This window comes from Pelodiscus sinensis, chromosome 20 (genome assembly GCF_049634645.1).
Source record: "Pelodiscus sinensis isolate JC-2024 chromosome 20, ASM4963464v1, whole genome shotgun sequence".
Classification (NCBI taxonomy): domain Eukaryota; kingdom Metazoa; phylum Chordata; order Testudines; family Trionychidae; genus Pelodiscus; species Pelodiscus sinensis.
The window spans coordinates 9,069,613-9,094,782 of NC_134730.1; positions in this window are offsets into that span (position 1 = coordinate 9,069,613).

The following is a 25,170-nucleotide window of genomic DNA, read 5'->3' on the forward strand; positions in this document are numbered from 1 at the left end:
TGGGTCCCTTTAAGCACAGCCCTCGGCTAGCCTGAGACAGCAGCTCCATACTCTGAGTCCTAACCTGATGCCCTGCTGGCACTGCTTCTGGCCAGCCTTAACTTCGGTTCAGGGTCCACTCAATGTGGACATGCTATTTCGAATTAGCAAAACGCTAATTCGAATTAGTTTTTAGGTCTAGGTGCACAAGTTCGAATTAGCTTAGTTCGAATTAACTAATTAGAATTAAATTAGTTCGAATTAGTGCTGTAGTGTAGACATACCCATAGGCTACGTCTACACTGACATGATTTTCCGGAAATGCTTAAAACGGAACAGTTTTCTGTTATATGTATTTCTTGAAAAAGAATTGAAAATTGAATTGAGAATTGAAAATATATTGGCAGGATGCTTTTCCGGAAAAGCACTTTTTCCCGGAAAAGCGTCCGTGCCAATGTAGATGCGCTTTTCCGCAAAAAAGCCCCGATCGTCATTTTCGCGATCGGGGCTTTTTTGCGGAAAAGAAATCTGTGCTGTCTACACTGGCCCTTTTCCGGAACAGTTTTCCGGAAAAGGTCTTTTGCCCGAACGGGAGCAGCATAGTTTTTCCGGAAAAGCACTGATGATTTTACAGTAGATCATCAGTGCTTTTCCAGAAATTCAGGGGGCCAGTTTAGACAGCTGACAAGTTATTCCGGAAAAGCGGCTGATTTTCCGGAATAAGTGGCCAGTGTAGACACAGCCAACATGATTAAGTACCAGATAAAAGCTAAAATATTCTTGCAGCTGCACACTGAGGTACGTGTATGTCTAAAGAGCAAGGAGCACATAAGAATCTGTTGGGCATCACTCCAGCCATATTTCCAATTGAGGCAACATCTAAACTGCCGCTTTTTATCAGAAAAAGATACGCATATTGCGCTCTGCAATTTGCATACCTCTTTCCGATAGTTTTGTCAGAAGAGGCTTTTCTGAAATTTGGCCTGTCTACACTGGGCCAAATATTGGAAAAACCTCCTCTTTTGGAAGAGCCCTTTTTCCTCATGGCATGAGGAAAACGGGGCTTCTGAAAGAGAGTGTCAGCTCTTCCACAAAAAATGTTGGAAGAGCAGATATGTTCCCTAGATGCAGCAGAGTTTTTCTGGGATCCCGGAAAAACTCATTAGTCTAGACATAGGTGCCTTAGCCACCTTGTCCCTTCAAGCAGCCTGGTGCTATCTGGAAGTGACTAGCTTTTGATCTGAGGAAGTGGGTCTGGCCCATGAAAGCTCATCTAATAAACCATCTTGTTAGTCTTTAAAGTGCTACATAGTCCTGTATTTTGCTTCAGCTACACCAGACTAACACGGCTACATTTCTATCACTAGCTTGCCTTGTTATTGGAAACAAGTCCCCTGCTTCTTCTGGGGAGCACAGACTGTCTCTTCAGCAAGCAGCCATGAAAGCCACCAGGTCTGCTTGGACTCCATCCCACAGTCAATCCTCTTTAGCCAAATCCTGCAATCCCAGTCAAATCCCTTTATTCAAAGCCATTCTGCCATTGCCTCTTGCAAACCACTTGCATTCCACTGAGACAGACTTGTTCAGTTCCTCTCTAACAAGCAGCTCTAGTTCTTACACAACCATTAAACGAAAACAAAATGTGCATGTGAAAGCAGATTCCTAGAGGCCTAATACAGAAACAGGCAGAGAAAAGCTCCCGGGCTCTCTTCTCAGGAGTTAACACTATATTAATCCTATGTGAGACAGATCCACCCTACATGGCTGGCAAGGGCAAAACTTTGCAATGCTCTTTGTGGTGCAAAAAGACCCCTTTGTTACTTAGGGCATGGTAGGATTCAGTGTGTAATACACACATCAGCCACCACAGAGACCTGTGATCAAATCACTTTGACAGCAGAGATTAAATGAATTGTAATTGCTGCGACATGTCTCTAGCGGGCACAGCAGTCCAAGAAAGGAAGGGCACTGGCAGAGCAGGAGTGATGCTGGTCAGGAGGTAGGAGAATCAGCAGGGCTGTGCAGACATGCAGGATTAGAACCTGGAGATGATGTCTGAAGTGGATTGACAGGTATGTGAGGTCACAAGGCTGGAATATGTTGGGGGTGCCAGAGGCCAGGACTGGGGTGAATTGGCAGTCACAGAGAGAGGCTATGCTGTGGCCAGGGCTGCTAATCATTCCCTTTCCCTTTCCTTGCTTTCAGGGTTTGAGTTAAATACTGTAGACTGATGATTTCTTGTTTTCAAATCCCCAATCCTTGCAAATTGTGTTTGCCACATGGGGATGCCAGTTACTCCTTCCCAGGCAATACACTGTACACCTACAAGTGATGCCGCGATGCAGAAGAAGGTGAAAAAAACCCACCATGGCCTCTGCCAATGAAATTGATTAAAACCCACAATTTAAATAATTCAATCATTTAAAACAGCTCCTATGCTGAATGGCTGGAGGATAGTTAACGAGATGCCCATTTTTAAAAAGGGCACATTAGCAGTTTTCATGTATCTAAAAGAGTGTTACAAGGAAAAGGGAGAAAAATTATTCCCTTTGGCCTCTGATGATAGGACAAGAAGCAATGGGCTTACATTGCAACAACGGAGGTTTAGACTGGACATTAGGAAAACCTTCCTAACTGTCAGGCTGATTAATTGAATAAATCTGGAATAAATTACCTAGGGAGGTTATGGAATCTCCATCACTAGAGATATTGAAAAGCAGGTTGGATAGACATCTATCAGGGATGTTCTAGTCTAGATGGTGCTTGGTCCTGCTCTGAGCCTGGACTTGATGACCTCTCTTGAGGTCTCTTCCAGTTCTAGTTTTCTATGGGTATGTCTACACTAGCCCCCTAGTTTGAACTAGGGAGGCTAATTTAGGCATTCAAAGTTGCAAATGAAGGATGCCGCAATCTGGGGATAGATCTTCATCTTCTATAGATGGGGATACATCTATACTGCATCTTCCTGTCTGGGAGCCATTTTTAAATCCCCCTAGTTCGAACTGACTGCCCGCGGCTACACGCAGCAGTTGAACGTTAATTCGAACTAAGTCTTTAGTTTGAATTAACTGTTACACCTCATTCCACAAGGAGTAACAGTTAATTCGAACTAAGGACTTAACATTTAACTGCCGCGTGTAGCCGTGGGCAATTAGGGTATGTCTACACAATATGATAGACATGCATTTGAATCATAGAATCATTCGAACTAGGGAGGCTAATGTAGGCATACCGAACTTGCTAATGAAGCCCGGGATTTGAATTTCCCGGGCTTCATTAGCATAAAGCCGGCGCCGCCATTTTTAAAAGCCGCACGGCACGGGGTTCGCACTAGCCGGCTTTTAAAAATGGCGGCGCCGGCTTTATGCTAATGAAGCCCGGGAAATTCAAATCCCGGGCTTCATTAGCAAGTTCGGTATGCATACATTACCCCGCTAGTTCGAACTAGCGGGGTAGTGTAGACATACCCTTAGTTCGGACTAGGGGGAGTTAAAAATGGTGCCCGGACAGGAAGATGAAAATAAAGCCCGGGATATTTAAATCCCAGGCTTCATTTGCAACTTCGAATGCCTACATTAGCCTCCCTAGTTCGAATGATTCTATGATTCAAATGCATCATATTGATTCTTCCTAACTTGCCACAGTTCAACAGCTGAGGGCTGACACTCCAGAGGATTTAGCCTCTCCTCATCCCCAGAGCCTGTGCTTGCAAAGAGCTGAATATCAATCTTACTTAGGAATGCTAGGCACTATTACATTTGCTCTAGATGAAATTAGCAGCAGCCATTCCACTCCACTGCCCATTACAGCTCAGTCCAGATGGAGGGAGGGAGATGAACAGCTTTTGGATCTAGAGAGGAAAGGAGCCTGTGATCAAGTGCGAAGTATAGTAAAAAATGGCATGAAGCAAAACTCATAATGTTCTGGGTTTAGGTTCAATGAGACTAATGAACTTCGGTGCTTTACAGAATCCAACAATTAACATTCATAACTTCATTGTTATCTTCCTCTCATGGCCAAACATCTTCCACAGGGGCACGCTGCAACTGGGTGGTATAACTCCCAGCTTGGACAGACCTGCACATTACCTCTGACTCAGCTACTATGCTTAAAGTATCAGCATGGCCATGGTTAACAAGGGCCCAGGTACATATTCCAGTGGCTATCTTGAGCTGCCACCCATACCACTATTTTTAGCATTCTAGCTGGTACAGGTACATCTGAGTCAGTAATCACAGTTTCCAACTGCAGTATAGATGTATCCAAGATACACCCAAGTGAATCAGTGGATGATAATTCAGGAATGCTGGATTATCAGACCCATGCATGTATTTACGGACTGCATGGCTTTGGATTTGGGCCTGCATACTTTCACTGGACATCTCCCAAGAATATCTGCTCTTGCAAAGCTTTTTTGTAGATCCTGGCTGGGAAAGACGCTTTGAATTCTGATCACACTAACACTGCGGAGTGACTCCATTTATGTCAACAAGAGCATCATCTGCCTCCTTGCTGAGCAATTCAGAAACATGAAGCTCCATTTTTAGACTGATTCTATAAAGAGAAGATGATAATTGGGAGCAGTGGGGAAACCATTTGATTCGTTGGTTTATTCTCTGGTTTGGCAGAGAGTATAAGTTAAGTGCCTGCTTATTTTTGCTTTGTGAGAAAATATAAACCAGTTAAATAGCTGTACCACACAGACTGATCTGTATGTGTTTATAAACTGAATGTTTGATTTACTGGGGCATCTTTATCTTTCCTCAGTGACTTACAAAGCCATTTATTATTTAGTGGTAAATTAGGGTGGAGGGGCCATGCTTTTCAAACAGAAATTAATATCCTGACACTCCTTTTATATCTATAATTTACAGCAATGAAACCACTCAGACTACGAGGTAATAAGTTCTCCTTTTCCCTTGTTGCCTTCTAATTACTGCTGCATAGGAGGAAATGAAATATGGACTTGCAGGAGAGATGCTCAAGTCATTGAAAGATAGTTTTAAATTAAAGTCTAGCTTTTGTGGCTCTCATGAGATTTCTTTTTCTTCAGATTAGACTGCCACTCTTTCAAACACATAATTTATCTGATATGTTTTCATTCTCATGCTGAAGGCCTGTGTGTTTTTAATCTTACTGTCTCTATAGCCAGAAAAAGTGGAAAACTTTACAATGAGAAGCATAGTGGTTAATGCACAGGGCTGAGTGTCAGGATACCTGGATTCCATTCCTGTTTTGGTACTGGTTAGCAATGTGCCCCTTGGGAAGTCGTCTTTCTGTGCTTCTGTTTTCTTGTCTGCTTTGTCAATTTACGAAAGCATCCCAGGCAGTCACCCAATTTCCACATGAAGACCATGATAGAACATAAGCACATAAGAACGGCTATACTGGATCAGACCAAAGGTCCATCTAGCCCAGTATCCTGTCTGCCAACAGCGGCCAATACCAGATGTCCCAGAGGGAGGGACCACAACAGGCAATCCTCATGTGATTCCTCCCCTATCACCCACCTCCAGAGAAACAGCGGCTTGGGATACCTTTCCTACCGATCCTGGGTAATAGCCATTGATGGACCTAACTGCCATGAATCTATCTAGTTCTTTTTTGAACCCTGTTAAAGTTCTAGTCTTCACTGAATCCTCTGGCAAGGCGTTCCACAGGTTGACTGTGCGCTGAGTGAAGAAAACTTCCTTTTGGGAAGCAAGTACCTCAAGACATTTCCATTGGATCTGTTCTTGTGGTCATTGTTTCATGTCAGTTCCTGAATTGAGTGAGAGTTGTCAGTCCCCGTAATACATGAGGTTTGAAGGGATGCCGGAAAGGATGAGACCACAACTGGGGGTTTTAAAAAGCACAAACTGATTTTATTTTGATGGTGCCAGACAATCAGAACAAAAATTAAACAGATTGCCAGACACACAAAACAATTCCCTGAGGCTTTTCTAAATCACAATAATTCCCAATAACTGCCCAGGGGTTAGGAACAATTGAATTAACACTGGTATTGTTCATAGGGCTGATTATTTACACAACTTTATACAAAGAAACAGTAAAAACCCTAAACCACAACTATTTATAAACTAATTTAGTAACTTTTTAACCACTGTCACTTGACAAGCAATAAGGACAACTAAAAAAATCAGTTAGGATAGGGATGATGGCGGGGGGGGGGGGGGGGTTATGCCAGTTCTGGAGACAGCAGGAACACAAGTACTGGTCACATGCTCATAAACTGTCTCCACTCGGGTCGACCAACTCGGAGTACGCTCAGTAAGACTCGAGAGCAGGGGGTGCAAGGCGTCTGGGTGATCAGGCCAGGCGTTCACTCGATGCGAATCCCCCATGAGAGAGGGGCTGCCTGCCTGTTTTATTGCCTGTGAACTTATCACCCCATAGGTTGGTTTTTGCTGCAGTGGGTGGAGTAGCAGGCCTGAGCACAAGTCAGCTCATTGGCTGATCTTTCACTGCAATGGGTGGAGCGAGCAAGGGAAGATTATTAATTTACATGCCCTTATATGAAAAACACTCCACCTCACAGACAGAGCCCCCTATACCAGCCTTAGAGGTATTACAGGCTATGGCTCCCTGCGACAGGCAGCCATTTCTGATGTTCTGTCTCGGACAAGAGTGACTCTCTTCCCTGTGTCAGGTGGGTTACTTTATATTCTTTTGTTACTTCTTTGTTTGCCTGGCTTCTCCAACCAGTTCAAACCACTATGTGCCACTTCTTCCTGGTAGTGAGGCATCTACAGGATGGGTCCACAGTTCTTTCCGGCTCCTCGGTCCCTGCATTCTTGCCTCTGGGATGAAGAGTTGAGCTGAGCACCAAGATGGAGTCAACCACCTGGCATATTTATATCCCTCCCTGGCTTCTTCCAAGCTGGAGTGAGTCACATGGCCAGTGGCCAGGTATGTCTTTGGCCTCCAGAGGTCCATTGTTCCCTGGAGCTTTGCTCATTAGCATGTGCATTGGCAAACATTCCCAGCCCATTGCTCTGCCCCAGACAGAGAATCTTTCAGCATCAACACAGAGTCCATATTTATAACTTCACACACAGGCATTATACAGGTATATGAAGAGCATATACATAATCCGTAGACAATAAGCTTTTGTTTGACACCTCACATGGCCCCCTTTGTACCAATTTTTGGGGCAAACACCCCCCCATGGGCGCAGCAGTGACCTGGCTGCTCCCCTAAAATCCAGTAATGTGACACCATGCCCAAGAGGCCCGCAAGGCAACATATAATAGATGGGCAAGGCTCCACAAGTTTCAGCTGGGGGATCGGGTTCTACTGCTGCTGCCCAGTTCAGACTCAAAACTCGTCACCTACCTGTAAGGGCCTTATGAGGTGATTTGGCGAGTGAGCCTGATAAACTATGAGGTGCACCTGACAAACGCAAAGTTTGATAGCTTTATCATGTCAATCTCTTAAAACTTTGGAGAGCCCAGGAAGGGTTCCTAATAACACCTTACCTGCTAGACCTGGAACTGGGGCTCCAGGTAGATGATGCATCAAAACAAGGAGAGATCCAGATTTGATCCAACCTCACCCCCGAACAGATGTGTCAGGCACAGCAACTGGTTGCCACATTCTCATCTGTCTTTCCAGCAAAACCTGACTGAACTCACCTGTCAGTCCACCACATCAGACAGAGCCAAGGGTTAAGATCCAGGAGAATCCCTGGTCCCTTCCCCAAAAACTGAGAGAAGTGGTGAAACAGTGATTGGAAGAGCCCGATAGTCTTAGTCCCTAAACCTGATGGGACCACCCACTTTTGCATCAACTTCCAGAAGGTGAATGCTGTGTCCAAATTTGATTCATATCCCATGCTCTGGGTGGATGAGCAGCTTGATCTGCTCGGAGAAGCAGAATACATTACCACTTTGGACTTAAAAAAAGGCTACTGGCAAATCCCCCTCACATTTGAGTCCAAGGAGAAGATGGCATTCTCCACCCCCTTTGGACTCTTCCAGTTCTGAACCATGCCCTTTGGGCTGCATGGCACCCCTGCCACATTCCAGTGACTCATGGATCATATTCTGTGCCCCCGGAGCCAGTACACGGCTACTTATATGGATGATGTGGTGATTTATAAGCCGCAACTGTCAGACCCACTTACAACATGTGGAAGCCGTGCTACAGTCCCTCAAGGAAGCTGGCCTGACAGTGAACCCTGCAAAATGCCATCTTGGGAGAAATGAGACCCCTAACTGGGCTACACTTTGGGGAAAGGCACTGTCCACCACCTTAGGGGAAAGGTCTAAGCCCTCCAGTGATGTGCCCCTCCATCATCAAAAAAGCAAGTACACTGGTTTTTAAGGTTAGCTTCATCCTGGGCTTCTCCTCCTTTGCAGCCTCTCTTACCAATCTTCTCAAGAATGAGAATCCAAACTGCCAGTGGACCAAAGCCTGAGAAGACGCTTTCCAAGCTCTAAAGCAGGGCTACTCAACTATGCAAGCCCCAGGGGCCACAATGATACAACACATGCCAAGGGCCACAACTTAAGTATGGTTACATATACATGCAAATGTATATGCAAATAGCATCTTTCACACTTACGGGCATGATGGGCAGGCCCCATTTAAGTCAGTTCTCCTGATATTAGTAAAATACAATATTTACCCAATTTCCGCCATATTACAGCACTTTTAATGAGCAATGACAGTTAGGAATTTAACTACTAACATGCATATCAACAGAAGACCATTGTCGGGGGGCTCCCCCCTTGACAGGGGTTGCCACCCCCCTCCGGGGCATCATCCAACCAACTGGGACTTCGGCCCAACGCGTGATGCCCCTTTTTAGGGGAAATACGGCCGCCCAGCCTAGTCCACAGTTCAGTGCCTCTGTGCTAGGGGAAATACGGCCTCCCGGCCTAGTCCACAATTCAGTGCCCCTGTGCTAGGGGAAATATGGCCTCCCGGCCTAGTCCACAATTCAGTGCCCCTGTGCTAGGGGAAATATGGCCTCCCGGCCTAGTCCACAGTTCAGTGTCTGTTACCCCGGTCCCCACTCGCCAGGGTCTCGGGCAGCAGGGGTAGGGGGGCCCGGGCCCTCCCTCTCCACCGGGCCCCGACTCAGGGCCCTAGTAGTGGCGGGTGGTTCCCATCACTGGCTCAGCAGGGGCTCCTCCCCGCAACACCCCGAGCCCTCAGGGGCTTCTACAGCTCCCTGCCCTGAGTCGCTTCCTACCCCCGGCTCTCGGCTGGCCGCGGTCGACTGGCTGTAGCGGCACTCCCCCTGGCAGCCGCAGAGTTGGCAGAGCCCGGTCCGGTGCTCGGGTCACGGGGGGGCCGGTCGGCAGCTCCGGCGTTGGGGCCGAGCCCGGCTGAGGCCCGGCAGCAGCACGCTCAGCTCCCTTGGCGACTCCCTCTCTGGCCAGGGGTTGCTAGCTCCAGCTCGGGTCACAGTCTGCCCCTTCTGAGCAGGCCAGCAGCCTTTTATCTCTCTGCTCCCCTCGGAGCATGCTCAGTAGGGCTGTGGGGGTGGGGCTCTCTCCGCCGCCGGCACCAGGTGGTTTCCCTGGGCTTGAGTGCAGGGCGGGGCTGCCCCGTCACAACCATCATATTGACTACTGTTTTGTTTTGGCTTCACAACAGTCCAGGAATTTAACTACTAAAATTACTAAATTTAACTACTAAAACACATATCATCATGTGTTCATCCAACATGCATTTCTTCTTTGTTGCCATTTTTAATGCTTTTTATTAAAAAAAAAAAATTGTATGCCAGTGGTTTGGGTGTTTAGCCTGAAGCTTCAGATTGTGCATTTCTTGGAGTGATTTTACTCAGAAAAAGTTTCCAAGACTGAGCGCTCCAACCTGTGGTGGGCAGGGAGCTGGGTGAGTCAGGCCAGATATGAGATGCAAAAAAGGACAGATGCGCAGGAGTCCCGTTGTAGATTCTCAGCAGGGCTGATGTCTCCATGTGTGAGTCCATTGCTCTATGCAGTATGGAGGCAAGGCTGCCTGGCTGCTGCACTGGATCCAAATGTGGTGAGTGCGAGCCAGTTGGCACCTCTCTGACTCTGCCCACAAGGCCTAGCAGCTAACACTTCCCACAATGCCCCAGTGCTCTCAGCACCTCTTCCCTGGGGGCTAGAAATGCCAACACCCTGTACCCATCTGTTCCAGCCAGCTCACCTGCTTGTGTCTTTCAATGTTCAACCCTGCCTAGGAGACTCCTCGCTGTTGTGGAGCGTGTTTCCAGTGGAGGCCATGTTCAAAGGATCCCACTTGCAGACCACGTGTTGTGCCCTGCGTAAACCCAAACCCAGTGATTCACAAAATTTTTGGCCTGTGGACCACCTGGCTCAATATAAACCTTTCCGTAGGCCACTAGTTGCTAATGGATACACACTGTTAATTATATAATTATGCCCAAGCCATTTTGCTAGTGCTGCAGCTAAGGAGAATGGTTTAATTTAAATTATTAAACTGATTAAGCATTTCAATGTTCTTGTGTTAGTTTATCAAACTTCATTTTAAATAAAATAAAATATTAATTTATGTCCAACACAAAAGGTTTCAATGTTTTCTTTATTTAATGGCAGGTATGGAGATCCTTTTTTGTGTCAGAGGCCACTGACCCACAGAAAAATCAGTTGGGGACCACACAAATGAGAAGCAAAAGAGCTCCTTCAAAAACCCCCAAACCTCACTGATGTGGCCCCCAACTGAGACACCTCACTCCTCTGGCATTCCAGCCCCATGGAGCGAGGAGAAGGGAAGGAACAAGGAGGATTGAGGTTCAGGGCTTCCTATAGGCCAGATTTACTTTTCTGGGGTTCTTGAGTTAGTGGATTTTATGGACCCCCTTAGGCTCTGGGGTGGGGACAAAAATGAGGGGTTCAGTGTGCAGGACAGAGCTGCCAGTGATTGGGATAGGGATCGGGTTCGGGTTCAGGATCAGGGAGGGAGGTGGGATGCAGAAGGGAACGTGGGTGCGAGGTCTGGGTGGGAGGTAGGGTGCAGAAGCAGGCTGAGAATAGGGTGTCTGGCCAGTGGGAGTGAGCAGGAGCAAGGGAGGGTGCAAGGAACAACCGTGGATGCAGGAGTAGAGTGGGCATAGGTGTCTGGCCAGGTAAGAAGGGTGCAAGAGCAGGGGAGGATGCAACAGCAGGCTGGGGTAGAGTGTCTGGCCAGGGAAGTGAGGGCAGAGAGTGCCTGGGGCTCATGCTGGGGGACAGAGTGGCTGAGGGGGTTCTGGGAAATGGGGGCTGGGTGCCCCTTGGAACAGGGCCGGGATCAAGGTAGTGCATGGTGGGTTCAGGGAAATGGAGGAGCAGAGGGAATCTGATCTCTTTTCCTGCTCGGAGAGCTTTGAATGGCTGAGCTGCTGAGACCGTGCAGCTTAGAGGGAACTTTAGATCAAAGCCCCGAAGGGCCCAGAGCCCCCACCTGCCTCCTGCATGTGCAGGGTCCTCAGTCCCAGCATTGCCTCCTCTCATCACTGCTGGCTGGTGCAGCCTAACCTGTTCTTGGGGAAGTGGGGGAGTGCCGACCACTTGCACACCAGGAGAGCCTGCCCCGCCTGGCTGAGCCCTGCTCACCCCTACCTGCTGCCTGCCCCTTGGGACCAACCAAGGGAGCGCTGCTTTTACCATGGTGGTGGCGCTCTTCCATGTGTAGCTTGAGTGGGGGGTGAGTTTGCTTTGCGGGAGCTGCTCTTGCAGCCTCATGACTGCATGCCAACTGCCAGGCTGCGGTGACAGCATGGGCTCTCCTCTGCATGAAGGAGGGAGGGTGAGCTCCTGCCGCGGACCACTTGGGACCGCACTTTGAGATCACTGCCCAAACCACACTGCAGACCGCAAAGAAATGGGCCACAGGCTGTATGTTGAGTAGCTCTGCCCTAAAGGTCCAGCTTTGTTGAGAAGCTGTCTCATACAGCTCCGACTTCTCAAAGGAGTTCATGTTACAAACATGTGAGTCTTAACAGCGGTTCTCTCCCAAGTTGTGGGAGGTGACAAACATCCTTAGTACGAAGTTGTTTCCCAGGGAAAAGGCCTACTTAGTAATCGAAAAGGAGGCACTAGCGGTGGAATGGGTAGTGGACTCACTCCGTTATTACCTACAGGGTAGACACTTTACCCTCATCAAAGACCATGCCCCTCTTCGCTGGCTACATGCAATGAAGGACACAAACCCCAGAATCATGCGGTGGTACTTCTCCCTCCAGCCTTTCTCCTTCTCTGCAGTCTGCAGGACCTTCACCAAAGCCTGTCTGGTTGGACAGCCACGGAAGACCGTAAGCCTCTAACCTTGACTCTCAGATACCCTTAGAGAGAATTTCTAGCAGGTCCCCCCCCTCCAGGTATGTCTACACTAGCCCCCTAGTTCGATGTAGGGAGGATAATGAGGGTGTCCGAAATTGCAAATTGCAAATAAATATCCTATGCTTCATTAGCATGTTCCTGGCCGGTCGCCATTTTAGAAATTGACTAACCCGAAGTAACTGCCTGTGTCTACATGAGGCAGTGAAACAGGATTCCAAATTAAAGCCATAAATCAAATTAGCTGTTATTCCTCCTGGAATGAGGTTTGCCAGCTAATTTGATTTAGGGATTTAATTCGGAATACCGTTTCACTGCCGCGTGCAGACTAGTCAATTTCTTCGTAATGAGCCTGGGACAACAACATGGCCACTCGCTGACCCGGAAGAAGAAGTGACCTCTATGACCCCTTGGTGGGTAGCCCCAGCTGCACTTAGCCCCGGTCCCAGGAATCCAGACGGCAGGTCTAGGATTATAAGAGCTGCAGGCTCAGTCAGAGCTGGGAAGCTGATCTGAGCAGATGCCTGGTCCTGGCTCCCACAGCGAAGGGCTCGGCCATGCTACCCTTGAGAGGATGACTGGGTCAGGCCGCCAGGACCTTTGCCAACCGCAGAGCCCTGGCCCAGGCTGCTGAGACCCTGGCCACTGCCTGAACCCATGCCGAATCCTCCGGGACCCTGACCGGGCACAGATGACTGGGCCAGCCCACCTGGACCCCTGCATGAGCTGGAGCCCATGGGCACCCTGCCAGCCCCTCTGTCACCTGCGGACCCCCAGAGCAGCACCAAAGTCTGGTAGCCCCTCAGAAGGAACTGGGAAGTGGCCCAGGGATAGCCGACCTTGGAGCGGCTGAGGAGATGGAGGTCGGCTGGGCAATGCGTTGTGGCCTGGACCCCCGCTGATCCTTGACCTAGTTGATGTGTAATGGCCCAGATCCCTGTCAACCTAGTGGCTGCAAGGCCGCCACTGTCAGGACCCTGGGCCAGGATGCAGTGGAGTGGGTGGGCCTGCGTCCCCCCCCCCCGCCACCCCTACCTTTAGGTGGCAGATACCCCCTGTTCTTGTTGGCTCTCTGGGAGTGAGGAGACCCGACCCTTGCTTGGCTGGAACCCGGCCAAAGCTTTAAACTACTGAACCCCTATTGCCTAGCCTTAAACTGTGACCCTTGAACTATTTGTGTTTCCTCATTGCTTGGTGCCCTGACCCTGGGCTGGGCCGTAGGAGCTGTCGCTCAGCCAACGGCCAGGCCAAAGCGTGCCTTACAGACTTGTGGGCACTCTGGGGAGTCAGCAGTGCATCTCCCCGCCCCCCCTCCCCGTCTAAGGACCCTTTACATACACTGAACAAAACAAATTTACTCAAAATCACCCTAGAACCTCATTTCCAGTTGCCCCTCCAAACCGGGGCTGTCTCTCCACCTTAAGGTCTTCGTCTCCTTCCTTCAAGTGCAGCCCAGCCAAAAGACCAAGGCCTCTGCTTCCCTATTCTTTTTGTTAAAGAATTGAGGCCACTCCTACTGCTCAGACTTAAGGACAAAAGAGATTGTTTAACAGGTGGGTAACACCCTCCATGTCTCTCATTCACACATTTAAAACCCATAAAGTATTCCCTCACTCTATGGCTGTGTCTAGACTGGCCAGTTTTTCCGCAAAATCAGCCGCTTTTCCGGAAAAACTTGCCAGGTGTCTACACTGGCCGCTTGAATTTCCGCAAAAGCACTGACTTCCTACTGTAAAAAATCAGCGCTTTTTGCGGAAATACTATGATGCTCCCGTTCGGGTAAAAGTCCCTTTTGCGCAAAACTTTTGCGTAAAAGGGCCAGTGTAGACAGCTGAGATTTGTTTTCCGCAAAAAAGCCCCGATCGCGAAAATGGCCATCGGGGCTTTTTTGCGCAAAAGCGCGTCTAGATTGGCCACGGACGCTTTTCTGCAAAAAGTGCTTTTGCGGAAAAGCGTCCGTGCTAATCTAGACGCGCTTTTCCGAAAATACTTTTAACAGAAAACTTTTCCGTTAAAAGCATTTCTGGAAAATCATGCCAGTCTAGACACAGCCCAGATGTCTAATAATTTTACACACACAAATGATACATACATCAAAGTAAGTGTGACGGGGCGAGGCAGCCCCGCACTGCACTTACAGGGCCCAGCCAGGGTTACCTGGCTGCAGAGGCCCCTCCCCCACAGCCCTACCGAGCATGCCTGGGCTGCAGCAGGGCTATAAAAGCCTGGGCCAGGACTCAGTCAGGGGAGACAGCCGAAGGAGAAGGACTGGAGAAGAGAGCTCTCCCTCAGCGGTTGTCAGGGACTTCAGGAGAGGCCGGAAGGAAGGCGGAGGCGAGTTGGTGCAACCCAGAGACTGCCTGCCGAGGGGACGCTGGCCTGGAGATCGCAGCCAGCTGGGCGAGTCCAGGGGAAGGAAGCCCAGGGATCCAGGTAGGAAGTGGCCCAGGGCAGGAGCGGGAGCCGCCTCTCCCGGCCCGAGAACCTCGGCACGTTTCGGCTGGATGGCCCCGCCGAGGGAGTGACCCAGTACCTGGTCGCTCATGGGGCCCTGGGCTGGGGCCCGGTGGAGTAGGGTGGGCCCGGGTCCCCCTACCTGGGGTGCGTCCCCGCTACAACGATAAACTGCTTTGTGGGCTCGGCCTTGCTTAAAGGGCCAGGTATAAACTGCTTTGGGGACTCGGCCTGGCTTAAAGGGCCAGGGATAGACTGCATTACAAGGGTGTTGGGGACGCAGGCGGGAGGGGCCCACCACAGTAAGATAAACAGAACCAGCAGATTGAACATGAAGATTGATGGGTTACATGAAATAATTCACTCAAAGCACCTTTGAGTTATGTATATTCACGTCCACAAGTCCATTTCATAAAGTCAGAGGGAGGGGGGATAAGGGGAGGGGAACCCATCACACTGGGATGAAAAGGAGTGGAGTATGGGAATGCAGGTCCTTCCACTCCATCAGGTCCCAGGTGAGGGCCCTAAAGGAAGGTTGCAGTGTCCAAGCCATTCACTTTTCCACTGCAAGTTACACTTCCCCTGGGTCTCTTCCTGTGATGCTGGGACACCACTGTTTGGGGCATCATCACAGTCTTAGTGTCAGCTTAATCTGCAAGACAGGCAACATCCCAATCTAGGGGACTTTGTGTGGGTTTTCAAATCCAAAAGTGGGCATGTTGGGGGCAAGATATGTACCACTGCTGTCAGTGACCTTACTAATACTCCAGTCACTCTGCCTACAGCAGCCTTGCTTCCTTGTGCAGCCTGTAACACCTTCCCCTTGGGCTACCAGTGCCCTTTTAAACAGTCCCTGCACCTGGAACGTGCCCTGCAGCTGCTCAGGAGTGATACCTCCCTACCCCAGCACTGCCTTGTGTCTTACCATGATTTAACACAGTGACAAGTATAAAAAAGATCAGAATTTGGACTCTATGCTCCATCTTTGAGGGAAGGCTCTGAGTTCCATGATAGAAAGTGCTCAGACACTACAGTATTTAACGTAGCACACAGGCAGGCCTTCATGGACAGATGTTATACCACAAAGTGGCTCTAATTCATCTCACATTTCTGCAATAATGAACATATTTTATGTATTTGTCTGGTGCCTTTACAGCAATGGACAAGATCAGATGCATATATTCAAAGGCCCTGATCTTTGGACTGACCAACAGGGCCAGGGGCAACAGGGTTTAACCCACAGTCCTGGGGCCAGCTAGGGGCTGATCTAAATTATGCTGGCTGGGAATGGCACCAAAGGGGCCATTAGACCAGGTGGGAATTGCTGGAGCACTTCCCTGCTCTGACCATACCACATCTTAAGACGCATCAACCATGCTCTCTGCATTGGTTCTCCACCACTCCGGGGTTCCTCTGCAATAGATCAGCACAAAACAGCCTTATTGGGGGCAGGTTATAGTAGATTGGTGCAGAGCTGGTCTACAGAAACTAAGCCACTCCGCACTGGACAGGAAAAGATGAAAGGATATAGTGAGGGGGGCATTAGACACCAATGGGCATTGAGCCCCTGGTGGTGGTTGTTGATGATAATATAGACCACTGTATATAAATATAAAGAACTGATTGCAACCACCATAGAAATGTGAGCACTTTTGGGGGGAAACATGACATCACTAACAGCTCACAGCCAGGCTCCAATATGTGCTGTGAATGTCTACATTACAGAGGGATTTTTTTGAAAAACAGCTGTTTTTCCAAAAAACTTCAATTACATCCACACTGCAATCGTGTTCTTCCGAAAGAAAATCGAAAGAAAGAGGGGTTTTCCCAACATTGGTAATCCTCATTCTATGAGGAAGAAGCCTTTTTCCATAACAGCTTTTTCAGAAAAAGGTGTATGTGAACAGGGAAGAGGGAGTTCTTTCGAAAGAAGAGGAAAGAGGAAAAAGCACAGGTGGTCTGGTGGCCACTCCATCATAGTAATCACAGCTGAAATGCGAGATAGTGTCCATTCAGCGTGGACACTATCTTTCAAAAAAGTAGATCACTTTTTCGATGCACTTTTGCAGCGTGGATGAGCTCTTTTGGAAGAAGTTTTTTGGAAGGTCTCTTCCAGAAAAACTTCTTCCAAAAGAAGCCTGCAGTCTAGCCATAGCCACAGCTGACACCAAAGCAACACATCACACACGCAGCTCCATAGCCTTTACTTTCATTTGAACTGTTAACAGTAATTACAGTTTAAATGGCCAGAGTTATGGTACTGACAGACTGGTTTATGTATAGTCCTTTGGGGGTTGATATCCCTAATCAAACCAGATAAAATGGAGGAAAAATAAAGCAAACAAGCTTTCAATAAGTTGTGCTTTCATCTCCCTCTTTTCCCACAGTGCTGTAATCTCCACATCAGGAATTGTTAAATATTTGTCCTTTTGGTGAGGGAGAACAAGTTGATTAAAAAGAAAATAGCTCCATTTATCAGAGCTCCACAAGCTCCATTTATCAGAGTTCAGAGAAAAGGGGGATAGAAAACCTTGATGCTTTAGATGAAGGCATATTTGAGCTTTGAAGATTATATCAGTTATGGATGAATTAGAACGCAAATACAATAATTAGCACTGAGAATTACTACAATACCTGAGAAGCTAGAAGAATGGATTGCCTGCATGCTGACAAAATACACCAAGTACAAGAAGCCATTTTGAATATTTACATAGGACCTACACTGTAATCATTCAGCACCTCAGACAGCTCTCCACCTCTTCCTAGGCATGGAATAGCTTGGCAGGTCCACAGACATGCTCCAGTAATGATGAAGTACTTAGTTCTGTGGAGCCCCTTTGCGCCAAACTATGTTTAATTTCCAAACACTGTGTTCACATAATTGCTGGCAATGTGAATGTCACATTTGAACTGCAGTGTGGGTCAGAATTGGGTTTATCATTGGTAAACACTCTGTCATTTGCATTTACTACAAAACTTCCACAAGTTCTCAGAGTCGGTGCCCAAAAAGGGATAGGGATGATAAAGCACTAACACCCCCACTCCCATGAATCCTGCACTAACCCTAAAGATGAATATATCTTGAAGCTGGGAGATAAGATAAAAGAACAAAATTCCATCACAAGAGTTTAGGAAGACAGCTTAAGCTTATCTTTTTGTGCTTCTGTCAATTGCAGATTGCACTTTTTTTTTAGTTCCAGTGGCAAATTAAAATAGAAGAGGATATGAAAATGCAGCTAGTATGTAAAACATGAGCCTCAGATAAATACCATGGCTACATTATCTCATTAAAGAGTATTTAACTTGGAGGTTTAAACATGTGTGGATTTTACAGTTCTAGCATTTGACTGCAGTAAAGAATAGCAATACATTTGCCGTTGATTCTTCCATTCTTGTCCAACCATTTCCCTTTTTGTTAGACTGAAACATTTGTGCAGAGCTACTTAGATTCATTCTCGGTCTATATTTAATTTGTTTGAAAACTGGCCTCGTAGCTCAGGAGTCTTTACATTTAAATCAACATATCATTAATGGGAAGTATTGGCACACAAAGCATCTGGGAGCTATTTAGCTTGGCATGGCAACAATTCATTTATCGCCCCCCCCCCAGGGCAGGACTTGCCCCCCAAGTCATAGGTGTTGTTTGGGGCTGTTCTTCTCCTCCCATGGATAGTCTGATTTAATCACTAAAAGGTAGCCCCTGAAGAGGGATTAGAGCAGAAAGCAGAGTGAAACCTGCTGTTTTGGGCTGATGGTGCTGTGGTGAAATCCAGTTCTTTTTGGGGTTTTAGGTTTACATAAATGCAAGTCAAACTACAGTAAGTGCTGCCCAAAGTAAATGTACATCCTCCCAAGCCCTCGGAGCATCCTCCGTACATTGGCTTGGTTTTCAGAAGTGCTCAACACTGCACACTGAAATCATTGACATAGTTAGCCCAACACTGAGTGCTTGTGAAAATTACACCCCATGCCACCTCCTAGGAAATGGGTAGTTGGTAGCTTGGAACATGTTTCTAAGCTCTCCCAGAGCATCCAGCAGGCTTGTTCTAGCTATAGTCTTTGGTAGCTAGTGAATGGCTCTCCTGCCTCCTCCTATCTATCCATCATTAACATCTTCAGGGGAAGGAATTTCCTAGCTGCCCACCAGTCAGCAGAATGCTGGGAATGCTCCTCTGGTCCTGATGATCTCTCTATGGGTACGTCTACACTACAGAGTTAATTCGAACTAAGCTAGTTCGAACTAACGCGTCTAGAACTAAAAACTAGTTCGAATTAGCGTTTTGCTAATTTGAACTAGCAAGTCCACATTGAGTGGACCTTGAACAGGGCTTAAGGATGGCCGGAAGCAGTGCCGTCAGGGCATCAGAGGAGGACTTAGAGCGTGGAGATGCTGTCTCAGGCTAGCCGAGGGCTACGCATAAAGGGACCCGACCCCCACCACGGACAGACAGTTCTAAGGGGTGCCCCGCTTGAAAACCAGTCCTGAATTGGAGTGCCCGGAGTGCCCACACTGGGCACATCACAGCACTCGGCCATCAGCCCGGCTGCACTTGCCGCAGGCTGCCATCTGGGGAGCGGGAGAATCGGGGGGCTGCAGGAGAGCTTCCACCCCCAGAAGCCCGCAGAGCCAGCCCAGTCCTCCCCATCGGGGGCTCGTACCCCATTCCTCCCTCACCTCCTTCCACTTACCCTTCCCTAGCCCCCCTTCTTATTGATGTACAAAATAAAGATAAAGTTTCTTCCAACATTGACTCTGTCTTTATTGAACAAAACTGGGGGAAACTGGGAAAAGGAGGTGGGAGAGGGGAAGAGAAAGGCTGGGAGAGGGGAGGGCAACTGACATGATCAGGGGTTGGGAACAGATCCCAGATGAAGAGAGGCTACAGAGACTGGGACTGTTCAGCTTAGAAAAGAGGAGACAGAGGGGGGACAGGATAGAGGTCTCTAAAAGTAGGGGTTGGGTGGAGAGGGTGCATTCAGAAAAGTTCTTCCTGAGTTCCCATAAAGAAGGACTAGAGGACACCAAAGGAAAGGAATGGGTAGCAGGCTTGAAACTAGTAAGAGAAAGTTGTTGTTCTTCAGAAAGCAAATAGTTAACCTGCGGAACTCCTTGCTGCAGGAGGCTGTGAAGGCTACAACTAGAACAGAGTTGAAAGGGAAGTGAGATCAAGTCATGGAGGTTGGGTCCATGGAGTGGTCTTAGCCAGGGGGTAGGAGTGGTGTCCCTGCCCAAAGTTTGTGGAAGGCTGGAGAGGGATGGCACGAGACAAATGGCTTGGTCACTGTCTTTGGTCCATCTCCTCCAGGGTCCCTAGGGTTGGCCACTGTCAGCAGACAGGCTACTGGGCTAGATGGACCTTTGGTCTGACCCAGGACGGCCATTGTGGGCTCAGGGTCGGGGGTCTCAGTGGACCCCCGTGATTTTCATGCACACCTGCTCCTGGGTGGCCAGGCTGGCAGCTCTCCTGCCCTAGACGGCCACTTTCCTGTGCCTAGTGCGGAGATCGTGGACAAGGTCCACGATGTCCGCACTAGCCCAGGAAGGTGCCCGCCTCTTGCGGTCCAGGGCAAGCTCCCGGGAGCCGCCAGCCTGGTCCCAGGAAGAGGGGGTGGGCTGGGGGACATCGGGTGGGTGGCTCTGTGCCGTGCCAGGTGCAGGGTCTGCTAGCTGGGTGCTGGCAGGCTTGCACCTGGCACGGGCACCGTAGCCAGCCCGTGCCCCTTTAAGGGGCAGTGTAGTGTAGACATACCCATAGTGATTCTGCAGCCAGGTGCACTGCACAGTAATAAAAGCTGTCCTGTTGAAAGGAGTCTGGGCAGGAGAGGGGCTGTTGGGCGTCTGGACCTTGAGAGACTATTTAAAGTAGGAGAAACACTTGGGTGTTTAGAGGAAGCAGGACAAAAGGTCTTTTGCAGGCTGGCCCAATGTACCAGTGAGGTTTGAATGCACCTGTGACGGGGCAGGCGCGTTGCCCGCGCCACCCCGCACTGAAGCGGACACCGGGGCAAGGAACGGACGCCCCAGGGCTGGGGCGGACGAAGGGGAGCGGACCGCGGGGAGTCCGGGAGCCGCGTCCGCGGCTGAGTCGGCTGGCAGTCCGCAGGTTCGCCCGGCGCCTGCAGATGATGTCAGGGGAGGCGACGGGGAGGACGCTAGAGGGGGCGGGGCCCTGAGCCATGGGACCACGCGGGCCCGGGAAACGGCAGGGCGGGCCGTTCAAAAGGAGGCCGGCCACGGCCAACAGGGAGGAAGCTCCTGGGTTTGGGAGGAGGACACCACCCCGCCGGGAGACATACCGGGGGCGAGAGAACCTTTGCGGCCGAATCCCCACCGGGGGAGAGGACTCCGGGTGAGTCTATCCCCTCGCTGGGGAACTTGACTGAGACCAAGCCGGGAAGAAGCGACCCAGGGCGGGGCCGCGGACCCCGCGAGTGGAGGGTTTGGGGAACTCGACCCCCTCCACTGACTAGGGACAAGCGTCCCCGTCTTAGGGCCCTGGGTCGGGGCTTGGAGAGTGGGAGGGCCTGAGCCCCCTTCCCGGCCCCTCGAGCCTTCACGGGCTCTAGCACACTGCACTGCAGGCTGTAGACCGCGGCTAGGCGGAAGGTCACGAGGCAAGTCCTCTGTTCAGGACACGGGCCCACCCGAACTCGGGGTGGCCACCAGGGTAGTGGGTTACAGCACCTCTGAAAGAGATTTGTACAAACTTTGATGAGTTCATAGTCAGCATATGTGACATTTTTATATAGCCCTGTGCAAGTCTCTTGTGGCCTGTTCCCAGATCAGCACAGACCCACTGAATGACCTTGGCCAAGACCTTCACTCAATCCCCTGGGATGCTAACATGAAGGGGAAAGGAGCCCAGAAGAGCTGTCACTATTTTAAAGAAGCCTTATTGAAGGCACAGAAAGAAACCATTCCAATGCGTAGCAAGGGAAGCAAATACGGTAGGAGACCGGATTGCCTTACCGGGGAATTCTTTGGTGAACTTAAGCACAAAAAGGGAGCTTACAAAAAGTGGAAACTTGGACAGATGACTAGGGAGGGGTATAAATGTATAGCTCAAGAATGCAGGGGAGTTATCAGGAAGGCGAAAGTGCAATTGGAATTGCAACTCGCAAGGGATGTGAAGGATAACAAGAAAGGTTTCTACAGGCATGTTAGCAAGAAGAAGGTGATCAGAGAGGGCGTGGGGCCCCTAATGGATGAGGGCAGTAACCTAGTGACAGATGATGTGGGGAAAGCTGAAGTACTTAATGCTTTCTTTGCCTCTGTCTTCACAGACAAGATCAGCTCCCAGACTAATGCACTAAGTGATGTAATATGGGATGACAACCCTTGGTGGGGAAAGAACAGGTTAGGAACTATTTAAAAAAGTTAAACATACATAAATCCATGGGTCCAGACTTAATGCATCCGAGGGTACTGAGGGAGTTGGCAAATGTCATTGAGGAAACTTTGGCCATTTTCTTTGAAAAGTCGTGGAGATCGGGAGAGATCCCGGATGATTGGAAAAAGGCAAATGTAGTGCCCATCTTTAAGAAAGGGAAGAAGAACGATCCAGAGAACTATAGGCTTGTCAGTCTTACCTCAGTCCCTGGAAAAATCATGCAGGGGATCCTCAAGGAATCCATTTTGAAGCACTTGGAAGAGGGGAAAGTGATCAGGAATAGTCAGCATGGATTCATGAAGAGCAAGTCGTGCCTGACCAATCTGATTAGCTTCTATGATAAGGTAACTGGCTCGGTGGACATGGGAAAGTCAGTGGATGTGATATACCTTGACTTTAGCAAGGCTTTTGATATGGTCTCCCACAATATTCTTGCCAGCAAGTTAAGGGAATTTGGATTGGATAAATGGACTGTAAGATGAACAGAAAGCTGACTGGAAGGTCGGGCCCAGCAGGTAGTGATCAACGGCTCGATGTCAGGATGGCAGTCGGTTTCTAGCGGAGTGCCCTAAGGTTTGGTTCTAGGACCAGTTTTGTTCAACATCTTTATTAACGACCTGGATGAGGAGATGGATTGCACCCTCAGCAAGTTTGCAGATGACACTAAGCTAGGGGGAGAGGTAGATATGCTGGAGGGCAGGGATAGAGTCCAGAGTGACTTAGACAAATTGGAGGATTGGGCCACAAGAAATCTGATGAGGTTCAATAAGGACAAGTGCAGAGTTCTGTACTTGGGACGGAAGAATCCCAAGCATTGTTACAGGCTGGGGACCAACTGGCTAAGTAGCCGTTCTGCAGAAAAGGACCTGGGGATTACGGTGGATGAGAAGCTGGATATGAGTCAACAGTGTGCCCTTGTAGCCAAGAAGGCTAATGGCATATTAGGTTGCATTAAGAGGAGCATTGCCAGTAGATCCAGAGATGTCATTATTCTTCTTTATTCGGCTCTGGTGAGGCCACATCTGGAGTATTGTGTCCAGTTCTGGGCCCCGAATTACAGGAAGGATGTGGATGCATTGGAGAGGGTCCAGCGGAGGGCTATAAAAATGATTAGGGGGCTGGAGCATATGACCTACGAGGAGAGGCTGAAGGAGTTGGGTCTGTTTAGTCTGCAGAAGAGAAGAGTGAGGGGGGATTTAATAGCAGCCTTCAACTTCCTGAAGGGAGGTTCCAAAGAGGCTGGAGAAAGGCTGTTCACAGTAGTGACGGATGGCAGAACAAAGAACAATGGTCTCAAGTTGCAGTGGGAGAGGTCCAGGTTGGATATTGGGGGGAAACTATTTCACTAGGAGGGTGATGAAGCACTGGAATGGGTAACCTAGGGAGGTGGTGGAGTCTCCATCCCTAGAGGTGTTTAAGTCTCGGCTTGACAAAGCCCTGGCTGGGTTGATTTAATTGGGATTGGTCCTGCCTTGGGCAGGAGGCTGGACTTGATGGCCTTCTGAGGTCTCTACCAGCTCTATGGTTCTATGATTCTATGAGGTAGTAAAGTTTGCGGATGATACCAAACTGTTTAGGATAGTCAAGACAGAAGCAGACTTTGAGGGACTCCAAAAAGATCTCACCAAACTGAGTGATTGGGCAACAAAATGGCAAATGAAATTTAATGTGGATAAGTGTAAAGTAATGCACATCGGGAAAAATAACCCCAAATATACGTACAGTATGATGGGGGCTAATTTGGCTATGACAAATCAGGAAAGAGATCTTGGAGTTATCGTGGACAGTTCTCTGAAAACTTCCACGCAGTGTGCAGCGGCGGTCAAAAAGGCAAATAGGATGCTAGGAATTATTAGGAAAGGGATAGAAAATAAGAACCAGAATATCTTACTGCCCCCGTATAAAACTATGGTACGCCAACATCTTGAATACTGTGTACAGATGTGGTCTCCTCACCTCAAAAAAGATATTTTGGCCTTGGAAAGGTTTCAGAAAAGGGCAACTAAAATGATTAGGGGTTTGGAATGGGTCCCATATGAGGAGAGGTTAAAATGACTGGGACTTTTCAGTTTAGAAAAGAGGAGATTGAGGGGGGATATAATAGAGATATATAAATTCATGAGTGGTGTGGAGAGGGCCGATAAAGAAAAGTTATTTATTAGTTCCCTATATAGAAGAACTAGAGGACACCAAATGAAATTAATGGGGAGCAGGTTTAAAACTAATAAGCGAAAGTTCTTCACACAGCGTGTAGTCAACCTGTGGAACTCCTTGCCAGAGGAGGCTGTGAAGGCTAGGACTATAATAGAGTTTAAAGAGAAGCTAGATAATTTCATGGAGGTTAGGTCCATAAAAGGCTATTAGCCAGGGGATAAAATGGTGTCCTTGGCCTCTGTCTGTCAGAGGCTGGAGAGGGATGGCAGGAGACAAATTGCTTGATTGTTGTCTTCGGTCCACCCTCTCTGAGGCACCTGGTGCTGGCCACTGTCGGTAGACAGGATACTGGGCTAGATGGACCTTTGGTCTCACCCAGTACGGCCGTTCTTATGTTCTTATGATTCATCTTTCCACCCTTTTAGAAAATAGGCCGAATAATGTTTGTCTCCCTCCAGAGGGTGTTAGCTTCTCAGAGGAAAGATGGGTGCTGCAGAAGTGTAAAGGAAAGTTAAGAAAGTCTTGAGTTTTCCACTCATGAGTGGGTGGAACTCAGTTCTGTGCAGAGGCCAGCACATAACTCCCACTTGAATGTCAGTGGGAGATGGGAGTTATATTGTGCATTGGCCACTGCAGGTAGGAGGAGAATTTTCAGACGCTCTTGGCGCTGGCCTAGCTGTGCTCTCCCAAAAAGCTGGTGGGAGTGTTTGAGTGTCTGAATGGGAGCAGTTAGGTCAATGCTCAGTGCTTTGGGAGTCCCACCATTGACATCAACCAACTCAGAATCACGGTTTCTTTGACTGCATCCTTGTTTAATTTTGTTGTATTTTCTTATGTTTCTGTCAGAGACTTTAAAAATGTTTATTTCTCTGTTATATCTCCAGAGAAGGGATGGCCAGGACACTTTGCAG